Raw genomic sequence first — 12976 nt, 5'->3', positions numbered from 1 at the left:
CACAATGCGATGCGTCAAGCATCCAACCCCAGGTCTTTAGTGGGTGCAGGAGAGATCCATGATATCTCCTGCATTACCACATTGCTGAAAGGGTCTGTCACTTTAAAGTGTGGAAACTACTGATTAATGGACCCATTCACATCGATGAGTAAGTAACAACAACCAGCTGAAGTTTGACTGTATTTTGTTCCTGTCTTCCATAATATAGCACTAAATAAATTGAGTAACAAATAAGCTTAACTACTCAAAGGTTCATGTATCTATTGATCTTGCCAGATAAGATTGATAAATATCATTAGTAAAGTTTGATATTATTATCTCTGATTCCTCATTGTTAGTTCTAATGGGGTGTAAGGCATTGTAAGTTCTAATGGGGTGTAAGGAACCTGATTGTGTGTGCTCTACAAGTGGAGACCAGAACTTTGATTTCATATTTTCTATATTTAATTCTGGGCTTATATTGATCTAGATCTTCAACCCTTGTGTCTGGCTTAGTTTTGAATAGTTAGACTAGAGCATAGGTTCTCAAACTCGGTCCTCAGGACCCCACACAGTGCATGTTTTGCAGGTCTCCTCACAGAATCGCAAGTGAAATAATTAGCTGCACCTGTAAGCCTTTTAAAATGTGTCAGTGAGTAATTAATACACCTGTGCACCTGCTGGGTTACCTGCAAAACATGCACTGTGTGGGGTCCTGAGGACCGAGTTTGAGAACCTCTGGACTAGAGTAATGATTTTTGTGTGGTTTATGTTTTTTCTTAATGATACCAAGAGAATGTTGGAGTGCGATTTGAGATTGCAAAATATGAAGAATATGAGCACTGTACCATCGTTCCATAATAAAAGCTATTCAGCCAGTTATGTTTATGCTTGAGCCAACATTTTATAGTATAGGATGGGATAGGATGTAATGAATTGAAAACAGAGAGAGCAGTACTATAGAGTCTGTATATGAAGTAAATATATGACAAGGAATACTAATAATGGGTATCAAATAGCACTTGGTAATCTTTTACTATTGGTTTAGTACAGTGGTTCTCATACTGTGTGCCTAGGCACCCTGGGGTGCCTCAGGACACTTGCAGGATGGCTTTGGATTGGTGACCCAGGACCAATTAAAATTATTTATGGTCAATGTAATATACAAAACCAGTGCTGGTAGCCGCCAATCATAAAAAATGTGCAAACAAAAGCAAATCTTGACCCTCACCACATAATTGAACCTAAGGATGACATACAGTATAAACACAATTTACTTAATTTAAAAAAAAAAATCTAAATTTTCTCAATAAGAAACTTTTGGCCTAGGGGTTTCGTGAAAAAAATTCCAACACTGTAGGACGCCGTGATCCTGAAAAGTTTGGGAATCACTGGTTTAGTAGATGAAAAGTCATCCTAAAGAATCTCTTATTCAGCTACTGATGCCTTGATTTCAAAGCGGCAGGTCTCCGTATTTTAACCATAGAACACAAGTATCAAATTTACAGCTCATTTATTAAATTACAAATGGTAAAATCATGCATAATTATACATAAGCTATAACCCATGCTACATTTTATGACTTGGAATACAGAAATGCTGATTCGAACGTGAGTCAGCAAAAGGTTGAAGATATATGCTTTCAATTAAAAGAGACAGATACCTGACTCTTCATATGAATGAACATAAAGTATTGCATACCTCAATAGAATCATATAGGCAATATAGACATATTTGCTGTTTATTACTGTTTCAGCCCTGATATTAGTTCTGACCTCACTCTCTACAAGCTTGGCTCACTTCAATTATTCTTCCCAATTTCCATCATACACTGTATTTTGTACATTTTCTTTTTCCCCATCCTCTTGATAATGCACTGTAGATTCTGCCAGCTACCTGTATTTTTTATTACAAGGTTACATTTGCATTTACACTCCTTCAAAGGCAATTTAATAGCTGATGGCCTTTAGGCCAATTTATGTTATGAGTTACAAAGATGATCAGATGAAAATTAATGACTCCCAAATTATAGATCATCTAGGAATGTGGCAATCTATAGAGTAATGCAATACATATTATAAAAAGTTTAGGATTACAGACATGCCTTACTGTTCAGATTGTAAAAGTAAAATTCTTTAGAAGAGCAGGTAATAGAACTCAGGTTAAATTCAAAAGTTCAAAATGTTTAGAAAGAAAGCACTACAGAAGATGCACTGTATAATTTTAGGTCAAGCTGCTGAATAAGAACTGTAAAGTAGCAAAAAACCTTAAGGCTTTTATTTCCATATCTAAAATATGCTAACACTGTACATTCTATACCTATAGTACGCATGCAATAGCCACTAAGCAGAACAAATAAATCTAGAATATTTTAATCATGTTCACAATGGCTCAACAAAGACTATTTATTTGCAATTAAATGGACTACTTGCAGTCTCCACCCTCATGTCTGTAATTACATGCAATACAGTTTATCTATGGCTCCTAACGTCAAAATAACATTATTATCTCATTGATTTTAAGGCAGTCTTAATATGGCTAGAAATTAAAAATAAGTTCTTTAACATTCATCAATAACAAAGAAGCTTTCAATGTTAGCTTAATTTCAATCACTCTTACTGTGAATCTTGCTTAGGAACGTGCGATTATTAGCCCCATCTAGAATTTTTATTTATCTCGCCCATACTGTTGAGATCAGTGCATTTCATGTTGTAGATTTAATTGACAGAAAATATACAGCAGATTATAGGCACTTTTCCTGCATATACCATTTAACCATTCCACAAATTATGCACTAGTCATTATGAACTCTTCCCAGCCAAGCATATTTGTAAGCAATATGGGCATATACCTTCATGGACAAATTGTACCTTCAGGCCCTGTCTCAAGTGACAGATTAAACTAAGACTTTTCCGTGCTAATTTCAAAGTCAGTTGGTGACTTCAGCTGGGTTGGGTATGCGTTACCGCCACTGGGGATCCCGGCAGTCAGCATACTGACCGCAGGATCCCGGTAGCAGAATGCCGATGAGGGGGGTGAGCGCAACAATCCCCTTGCGGGCTCACTGCACCTGCTACGCTGCAGGCTTTGTGGCGAGCTGCGCTCTCCACAGGTTCTATTCCCACTCTATGGAAACGGGGCCTTGACTGCACGCCCTAGCTTATTATAATGGGATGTGCTACCTTGCTGGGACTAAGTACTGTAATACTACAACATAGGAACAAAGGGTGCAGGTGCACCATACACCATTAAAATTATTATAACCATAATATAATATTTGAGGTTCTTGGCATATATTGGCCAGTATATGAGCCTGACCACCTGCTTCACGGTGACCTCATCGGACAGGTCCCTAACACTATAGGGGTTCACCTCCGGGACGCAGAGCACCCCCAGACCACCCCAGCCAAACCACCCCAGGGCATCACACATAAAAAGGATAGGAGTGAAAGATCAGTGTTAAGCAAATGAAAGAGGCTGCTGAATGTAAAAGAAAAGAAGAGGACAGCAGTAAAGTGTCAGAGTGTTAGAATGTGAAGTTTAGCTGAGCAGTGTTATAAGTGTAAAAAATATGTGAAAAAAGCTACATAAATATAAAACAAACACAGTGTGATATAAGTGTTAAAAGTAAATGTTAGGTGGTGATGCCCCAAGGTGGCCCAGCCAGAGTAATATAGGGAGCCCCACGCCCCAAAAGCTCACCCCCAAACTGACTTTGCATATAATTAAAAGGATCATACCTATGTCTTTTGTGCAGTCAGATTGTGCTGGTTCCCTGTTTAAAAGCCTGAGATGCAGTGGGTGGGGTGCTAATCCAGAGATGAGGGCTGTCCCAATCCCTCAGGTGTGTATACACACACATAATATAGACCAGAGGTTCTCAAACTCGGTCCTCGTGGGCCCACACAGTGCATGTTTTGCAGGTAACCCAGCAGGTGCACAGGTGTATTAATTACTCACTGACACATTTTAAAAATTCCACAGGTGGAGCTAATTATTTCACTTGCGATTCTGTGAGGAGACCTGCAAAACATGCACTGTGTGGGCCCACGAGGACCAAGTTTGAGAACCTCTGATATAGACTATATGGAAACGGGGCTTGGACAGCACACCCTAGCTTATTATAATGGGATGTGCTACCTTGCTGGGACTAAGTACTTTAATACTACAACATAGGAACAAAGGGTGCAGGTGCACCATACACCATTAAAATTATTATAACCATAATATAATATTTGAGGTTCTTGGCATATATTGGCCAGTATATGAGCCTGCCCACCTGCTTCACGGTGACCTCATCAGACAGGTCCCTAACACTATAGGGGTTCACCTCCGGGACGCAGAGCACCCGCCAGACCATCTCAGCCAAACCACCCCAGGGCATCACACAGAAAAAGGATAGGAGTGAAAGATCAGTGTTAAGCAAATGAAAGAGGCTGCTGAATTCCCACAAGTGGGAATAGTCACTGCTAGCTGGTATGCCGACTGTCAGGATTTAGAGGGGGGCAGGATGTAGCCGTCAGTAATGTGACCAGCGGTCTCGTGACCAGCCGGTCACATAACTACATCTCTTTCAAACATGTTCTGATGGCTGTCATTATATGACTCAATTTTCCACATGACTAATCAATCCTAATTGATTGGATTTGAACATTTAGGATGGGTCTACAGGTGGTGCACGTCTCCCAATGTAGCCAATCAAATCTATAACTGTATTATAAGATTTACAGATAATTTTCTTGCTTTTATTAACCCTGTTCATGAAGCAGAGTACACATGATGTCTCAAACACATAGTATGTATTCTAGCATCACCGTCTAAATCAGTGGTTCTCAGCCTGGATTACTAGAACTCCCCTCCCGAACAGTACTCGCTATGATGTTACGAGGTTCTTGAAACATTTTCTGTAATTGTGAGGAGGGACATCAGGTGATAATTTGACTAAGTGTGTACAAAGGATCTCTAGCCCTGTGCATCACAGTATGACCCTAATAACATAACGAAAAAGTGTATCCAAATATCGCTGTAAAAGAAAGCATAAGTGGACTACAGTTTAATTTTCAATTTAAAGTATTTTCATAATTTGTAATATGTTAGAAATCTATAGGTGCAAATCATTCTATTTTTGTCATTTTTTTAAAATCTTGTTTCTAGCACATGTATTGGTGCTTATATATAGTGGTGCCAATTCTTGTAATTTAATAGCAGTTATATTCATTTGCAAATGTTGCAAGGGTGCCATGGTATGCCCAAATGGAGAATAGGAAATTAACCCTGTTCTAAATCAACTAGTAACCTAGAGTCTATCTGATTTAATTAAGAATTGTAATTTTTTTTTCTAGCAGAATATTGTATAACAGACTTCTTACTGAGCACTTTATTGGTTACATACTGTATAGCCTGCTCATTATAACAAATATCAACTCAGTTCATGAAAGATTGCAAACATGGCCAAGAATTTCAGCTGTTATTCAGACCCAATAACAGAATAGTTAAGAAATGTGATTTAAGAAACTTTGTGAAATCACTGTTGGTGCCAGATGGGGTGAACGTACTGTATCTCAGAAAAGGATGATCTCCAGGGATTCTCACACACAGCAACCTCTAAAGTATACACAGGATGATGTGCAAAAAAACAACCAGCCAGTGAGTGGCAGTTCTGATGGCAGAAATATATTGTTAATGAAAGAGGTCAGAGGAAACTGGTTCAAGCAGACAGGAATGCAACAGTAACTCAAATAATCATACCTTACTACAATGTGGTGCAGAACAGCATTAATAACCCCACAGTACAGTAAAAAGACAGACTACAGAAGCAAAAGACCACACCCAGTTTCACTCCTGTCAGCTAAGAACTGAGTCTACAGTGGGCACAGAGGGGTCTATTCCTGAACCAGTGAAAAGTGTGGGGAAGTGAGCAAGTGGAGGAGTTGCTCATAGCAGCCAATCAGCATTGAAGTAACATGTAAAATTTGTATACAATTGTATGGAGCAGCTGATTGGTTGCCATGGGAAACTTCTCCCCAGGCTCACTTCTGATGGGTCTACTCATGGAGCTCACTACTCCATGAATAGACCCCAGAATCTCCTAAACTGGACAGTTGAACATGGGATTAATGTTGTATGGTCTACCAAGTCTTGTTTTCAACATGCATTCATGGATCAGTCTGGTCTTCTCTCAAAGGTTCAGGCAGGTGGTGTTGGTGTAATGTTGGTTTTGGATCTGTATTTTTTTATTGATAAAACTGTTAAAATCACATAACATGGGTCTTTTTTGTTCCTACAGTATTATTAACCTCAATAACATTTATTTCCAGTCATTTCCTTTCCGTTTTGACTACCTCACAGCTCACAATATTGTTCACCAATATACAGTAGACCCCAGCCTGGCTGGCTAAACTAAGCAACAGAGCAGTGGCACAACCACACAGCATTTATTTCTGTTTAAAAATGTTTTGCAAAGTAGTAATGTATTAGCAATAACAAATCTAACCTACTCACAGGTACTATCAATAGAAAACAATACAACACAGAAATTTACTAAGAATTGTGGGTGAATATCATTGCTCAAAAGTATTGGAAGTGAACAAGCCCGTCACCGGGTGAAACGCGTTTTCCTTGCGGGCACCCCGCCTGTCTGACATCTAAATGGGTGATACTCAACACTTATCTGTCTTATCTAATTAGTCTTTTTTGCCTTAGCAGAATATTTTGTGTTTCAGAAAGGATCTCTGTGACAATTATTGCTGGTGAGCCCAGCTAGGTCATACTATATATTGGTGTAATCTCTCATTTAGGTACATTGTGGTATAACCTTGTATCCAATACAACAGGGGCAGGTAGTCTGTGGCCCCGCTTTCTTTGCGGACACCCCGCCTGCCTGACAACTGAATGGGTGATGTTTAAACACTGTTTTGTTTTATTTTTTATTAAGCTCTCATGCTCTAGCAACATATTTCGTGTTTCAGAAAGAATCTCTGTTATTACCATTGCTGGTGCTTCCAGCTAAAGAGTATCACACATTTCTGTAATCTCTCATTCCAGTACATTGTGTAATAGTATATATTTTGCATTTAATAGGGACAGGCTGTTTGTGGTCCCACATTTAGTCTGCCTTAGGTATTATAAATATTCATTTCATCCTAGTCTCTCTGTGGGCTTTTCACCAGAGTGTTAACTGTATGGGTTAGACTTTATCTGCTCTATTTGACTCATCTGAATTAGGATTCATCAGTATCCAACATTTGAGGAGACCCAAAGGAACCCACAATAATGTAACCTTATTGTCAATTCCAACCACTCTTATTTCTTTCACTCTGCAATTGTTTTCTTTCTTCTCTTCCTTCCGTGAACTCTCATTTACGATTTTGGGGAGTGTGTCCCCTCAGGAAACACGACTTTTCAATCTAACGTGGACAGCAGATTCACGCCTGCATATCTGTTGCTATTTCCCTTCCCCACGCATTCCCATCATCTTTTTTCTGAGGAGGAATTAATTCCTCCGTTTCGGTGCACTCTCATTGGTGGTATAGGGTCAAATCTTCCTACGACCATACCCCTACGCTTACGCCCAATCTCGTCCGATCTTGGAAGCTAAATGGAGGTGGGCTGGGTCAGTACCTAGACGGGCGACTGCTAGGGAATACCCGGTGAAGTAGGAAGACTCCCTTTTCTATAGAAACAACACCAACAGCAGTATCACCACTTATACTTATTCCTACTATTCCTTGAACCAGATTTCTTCTCTGTCTTACGTTACCCACAACAGTGGTCAATTATCAGGAAGGTATTTCAGTGCGTGGGTTCTCTCTCTCACAAATTTAACCCTATTTAGGGCCGCATTAATACAAACACAGTTTGTACAGATCTTTGGCAGACGGCAGCAGCTTAGTATGTAGCTATCTTCCTATATGCACTTATCTAAGTATAATCAAGATCTGAACATTTCATGATTTTTTTGGGGGGAATATATTTCCCAGTTGACATATCAATGTTTGGTTATGTCTCATTTTATTGCTTTGTTGAGTTCCCATGTATTCAAAGAGTAGAAATATAGACAACATTATCAACTTTTAGGCACATCACTTATCTATAGACATTAAGACAATTTAAGAGTGCGCCCAAACAAGAGTCATACTTTTCTCTTTTCTTGTTCATAGTTAACAAACAGCAAAGAAAAAAAAATCTAAAACCATGTGTAAAATAGCAACAGCACATGTGGATGTCACCTACACAAGTGTGCATGCCCCCAGCACATGCCTATACTCAGTGCCCAATCAATACCTCCCTTTTAGGGGCCCTGGGGCACTGACGACTGGAACTCTGCATAGGCAAATGGAACCCCCCCCCCTCCCCTGCTCTTGGCCAGCAGCTCAAATTATGACAATATCAATAGTATATAACATGATTACTGGAGGTGCTGCCACAACATGCAGTTTAAGGGACAGAGCAGAGCTGATGCACATGCCCAGTGCAGGTCGGATACATTGTGGGATGGATACAGTGTGTGTCAGATACAGTGTGGGTTGGATACTGTGCGGGTCAGATACAGTGCAGGTTGGATATAGTTTGGGTGAGATACAGTGCAAGTTGGTTACTGTGCGTGTCGGATACAGTGTGGGTTGGATACAAAGTGGGTGTCGGATACAGTGCGGGTTAGATGCAATGCAGGTTGGATACACCGTGGGTAAGATACAGTGTACGTTGAATACTGTGTACATTGGCTGGGTCAGAAACCGAGCGGGTGGATACAGTGCAGGTTACAGTGCAGGTCAGATACAGTGCGGGTCGCACACAGGATAATTCAGTACTGATCGTAGATGTGCTAAATTTAGCACATCTATGATCATTTACTCAGACCTGCGAGGGACTCCCAGCACAGGGCTAGTCTGCCCCGCATGTCTGGCTCTGCCCTCCCCCCCACTAAGGTGCAAAAGCATCGCACGGCGGTGATGCTCTTGCACCTGGCGAGTAGCTCCCTGCCTGTGCAGCACCTGCGCGCTGGCAGGGGACTACCCACTGCATCCATGATCACAGCGGCTGCGTGTGTCGTCAGGCAGCTGCCGCGGCCCACCCCCGCAATGGTCCGGACATGCCTGCGTTGTCCGGACCGCTCCCCGCCGAAAATGTTCTAATGCCATTGGCACGCCCCCTCCCACTCTATGACCACCTCTGCCTGTCAATCAGGCAGAGACAATCGCAGCCCTAAGATGCTTTTAGCATCTCACTGGGCTCCCGGGGTGTGCACGCACAGTGCGGCCGCTGCACGTGTGCACTCCACAAAAGGATTCAGACTGCGATCACTGCCGCTGCAGCGATCCAGTCTGAATTATCCCCATAGTGCAGGTTGGATCGGATACGGTGCGGGTCATATACAGTTTGTGCCATACAGTGTGGGTTACAGTCCGGGTCAGATACAGTGTGAGTTGGATAGTGTGTATTGGATACAATGCAGGTCAAATACAGTGTGGGCTGGATACAGTGCGGTCAGATTCAGTGCAGGTTACAGTGCATGTTGGATATAGTGCAGGTTACAGTCTGGGTTGAATACAGTGCATGTTGGATACCGTGTGGTTTAAGTCGAATACAGTGTGTGTTGGATACAGTGCAGGTCGGTTATAGTGTAGGTCAAATAGAGTTCAGGATATGGTGTCGGTCTGAAACAGTACAGGTCGCATACAGTGTGGGTTGTATACAGTGCAGGCTGGATACAGTGCGGGGTGCATACAGTGTGGGTTAGATACAATTCAGGCTGGATACAGTGTGGGTCAGACACAGTGTGGCTCAGATACACTGTGGGTCTGATACAGTGCGGTTTGGGTGGAATACATTGTGGGTCAGATGCAGTGTGGGTCGGATACAGTGTGGATTACAGTGCAGGTCGAATACAGTGTGGGTCAATACAGTGCATATTTGATACAGTTGGTGGGATACATTTTGGCAGATATGATAGCTCCAGCCTAGAAGTAATAGTGCACTTAGGGATACATTTTCTAAGATTCATATTTATTTCACCTGTGTTTGACCGTGATCAAACATGGGTGAAATCGATTAAATACGGGTGCTTTTTCAAAACAAAATAACGGCAATTTACTATGTTCTCATGTTTTAGTTAATCGTGTTTTCTGATGGAGCTATGTGGTAAACCACAAGGTCAATTGACCTCAAAATTGACCTCAATTGACCTTGTAGTTTTTCCACATAGCCGCAGATCCAACAATACACTTCAAATGGGAAAAATCCCCATGGAAGTCTACGGGAACGAGTGACTGACAGCGTAGAAGCACTACGTGGTGCTCCCTGATTTGCTAGCGGGTCTTCCAGTGACAGAAGTCACATGGAGGCTGGCATTCAGGAAAGGAGATCTATGAGGTAACACGTCCATTGGTGCAGCTGTAACATTTTCTTTTTTTTAACTCCTGGATGCTTACATGGAGCAAAGAGGACTGATCTACACTGGAATAGGTGAGTATTGATTTTTTCCCCCAGGTGACATGGAGAAGAGGATGTGAAGGGCAACAGGGGATGTAGGTAAGTATGTGTGAGTGTGAGTATGTATGTGAGTGTATGTATGTACAGTATGCTTTATTAAAGTTGTACTTAATACGGTGTGTGTGTGTGTGTGTGTGTGTGTGTGTGTGTGTACTGTATTTATTGTAACATTTCTTTTACAGGGGGCTACAAGTACCAGAGGTCCCTTTAATGCCCTGTCTGCTGGTACTTGTGGTTCTCCATGTACCAGCATGCATGCTGGTATCTGTAGTTAGTTACACCTGTAAAAGACAATATTAAATCTAATTTTTACACTTTAAAGCTACAGTATGAACTCTGCACTCACAACCCAGGGGTACCGAGCATAGCCCTGGGCTTCTGCCCTGCCTTTGGGTGCCCTGGAGGGGGGACTCCTTAATTGGATTGGGGGTCCCCACTTCCACAGAGGCTGACAAGTTGGGGGAGGGGGTTAATGCTACAGCTGCAGGGAGTGATATAAACGTGTCACCTGGCACGTGCACTTGATCGTATGTCTATATCCACAAATGTTTTGTACCTCTATTTGAACAAACACTCCTGTGTTTGTTATTTGGACAATTTCTGTGTTTTAAAAAATACACTTGGGCAAACACAGAGATGAGTAAATTTACCTCTCACTGTGACAGCAGGCGGGAGAACCCCCCCCCCCCCCATATGGTAATTGCCCCTGGTGGGTTCTGTTAGGGTGATGATGATCTCAGCCAATCAGCAGTCAGCCCATGGATTTCAATAGGACTAAAATTGTGCCCCAAATCCAAAATCCACACCTGGGCCAGTATTTACTAAAAATCAGAGTTTGTCCGATTTGTGTGTTTTTTTTCTAAGTCCCAATCCGGGAATTCACTAAGCACCAATCTCGGCAGTGTTTGGACTATTCGTAATGGTTTGATTTGCAAAGTTCCGAAATACGAATGAATAGACCATTGGTCAAACACGGCTGTTAATTCATACAATATGGGCATTCACTATTCATTCGTATTTGGGTGTTAGTTTCTGAGTGCTCAAGTGCGGGTCTGTTTTTTTTAGATTCGTTAAAAAAAGCAGCAAAAAAATAGACCTGATTTTTCCAGTCGAGTTTGGATAACCATGCACGGATCAGTGAGATCTGTGCATGGTTATCTATGGGAAAGGGTCTGTTTAGTGTAAAAACTGAAAAAAAAATTGCATGGGGTCCCCCCTCCTAAGCATAACCAGCCTCGGGCTCTTTGAGCCGGTCCCGGTTGGAAAAATATGGGGGGGAAAATGACAGGGGTTCCCCCATATTTAATCAACCAGCACCGGGCTCTGCGCCTGGTCCTGTTTCCAAAAATACGGGGGGGAAAAAGCGTAGGGGTCCCCCATATTTTTGAAACCAGCACCGGGCTCCACTAGCCAGGTACATAATGCCACAGCCGGGGGACAGTTTTATACTGGTCCCTGTGGCCCTGGCATTACATACTCAACTAGTCACCCCTGGCCGGGGTACCCTGGAGGAGTGGGAACCCCTTAAATCAAGGGGTCCCCCCCTCCAGCCACCCAAGGGCCAGGGGTGAAGCCCGAGGCTGTCCCCCCCATCCAAGGGCGGTGGATGGGGGGCTGATAGCCTTTTGAAAAAATGTGAATATTGTTTTTAGTAGCAGTACTGCAAGTCCCAGCAAGCCTCCCCCGCAAGCTGGTACTTGGAGAACCACAAGTACCAGCATGCGGAGGAAAACCGGGCCCGCTGGTACCTGTAGTAGTACTACTACTAAAAAAATACCCCCAAAAAAACAGGACACACACACCGTGAAAGTATAAGTTTATTACATACATGCACACCTCCATACATACATACTTACCTATGTTCCCACGAGGCTCGGTCCTCTTCTCCATGTAGAATCCTTGGGGTACCTGTGAAAAAAATTATACTCACATAATCCAGTGTAGAATCAGACCTTTGTATAATCCACGTACTTTGCAAAATAATAAAACGGAAACCCGACCACGCACTGAAAGGGGTCCCATGTTTACACATGGGACCCCTTTCTCCGACTGCCAGGACCCCCCCTGACTCCTGTCAAAGAGGGTCCCTTCAGCCAATCAGAGAGCGCCACGTCGTGGCACTCTCCTGATTGGCTGTGTGCTCCTGTAGTGTCTGTCAGGCTGCACATGGCAGAGATACAATGTAGCGCCTATGCGCTCCATTGTAGCCAATGGTGGGAACTTTGCGGTCAGCGGTTGACCGAAAGTAACCTCACCGCTGACCGCAAAGTTCCCACCATTGGCTACAATGGAGCGCATAGGCTCCATAGGCGCTACATTGTATCTGTGCCGTGTGCTGCCTCACAGACACTACAGGAGCACACAGCCAATCAGGAGAGTGCCACGACGTGGCGCTCCCTGATTGGCTGAAGGGACCCTCTTTGACAGGAGTCTGGGGGGGTCCTGGAAGTCGGGGAAACTTACCTGCTGGAAACCCACATTGGCAGAATCAGCGCTGCGGATACCC

The 12976-nt window shown here is 42.7% G+C and overlaps 1 protein-coding gene and 1 pseudogene across 3 annotated transcripts in view; both read left to right on the top strand.

Moving 5' to 3' along the window:
* Positions 1 to 12976, top strand: part of CNTNAP2 (contactin associated protein 2) — a 2955022-nt gene that overhangs the window by 1406854 nt on the left and 1535192 nt on the right. The window lies entirely within an intron of this gene.
* Positions 7522 to 7640, top strand: LOC134930591 (5S ribosomal RNA; annotated as a pseudogene).

The sequence above is a fragment of the Pseudophryne corroboree genome, chromosome 5 (assembly GCF_028390025.1).
Source record: "Pseudophryne corroboree isolate aPseCor3 chromosome 5, aPseCor3.hap2, whole genome shotgun sequence".
Taxonomy (NCBI): Eukaryota; Metazoa; Chordata; class Amphibia; order Anura; family Myobatrachidae; genus Pseudophryne; species Pseudophryne corroboree.
This window is presented reverse-complemented; position numbering and strand designations above follow the sequence as displayed.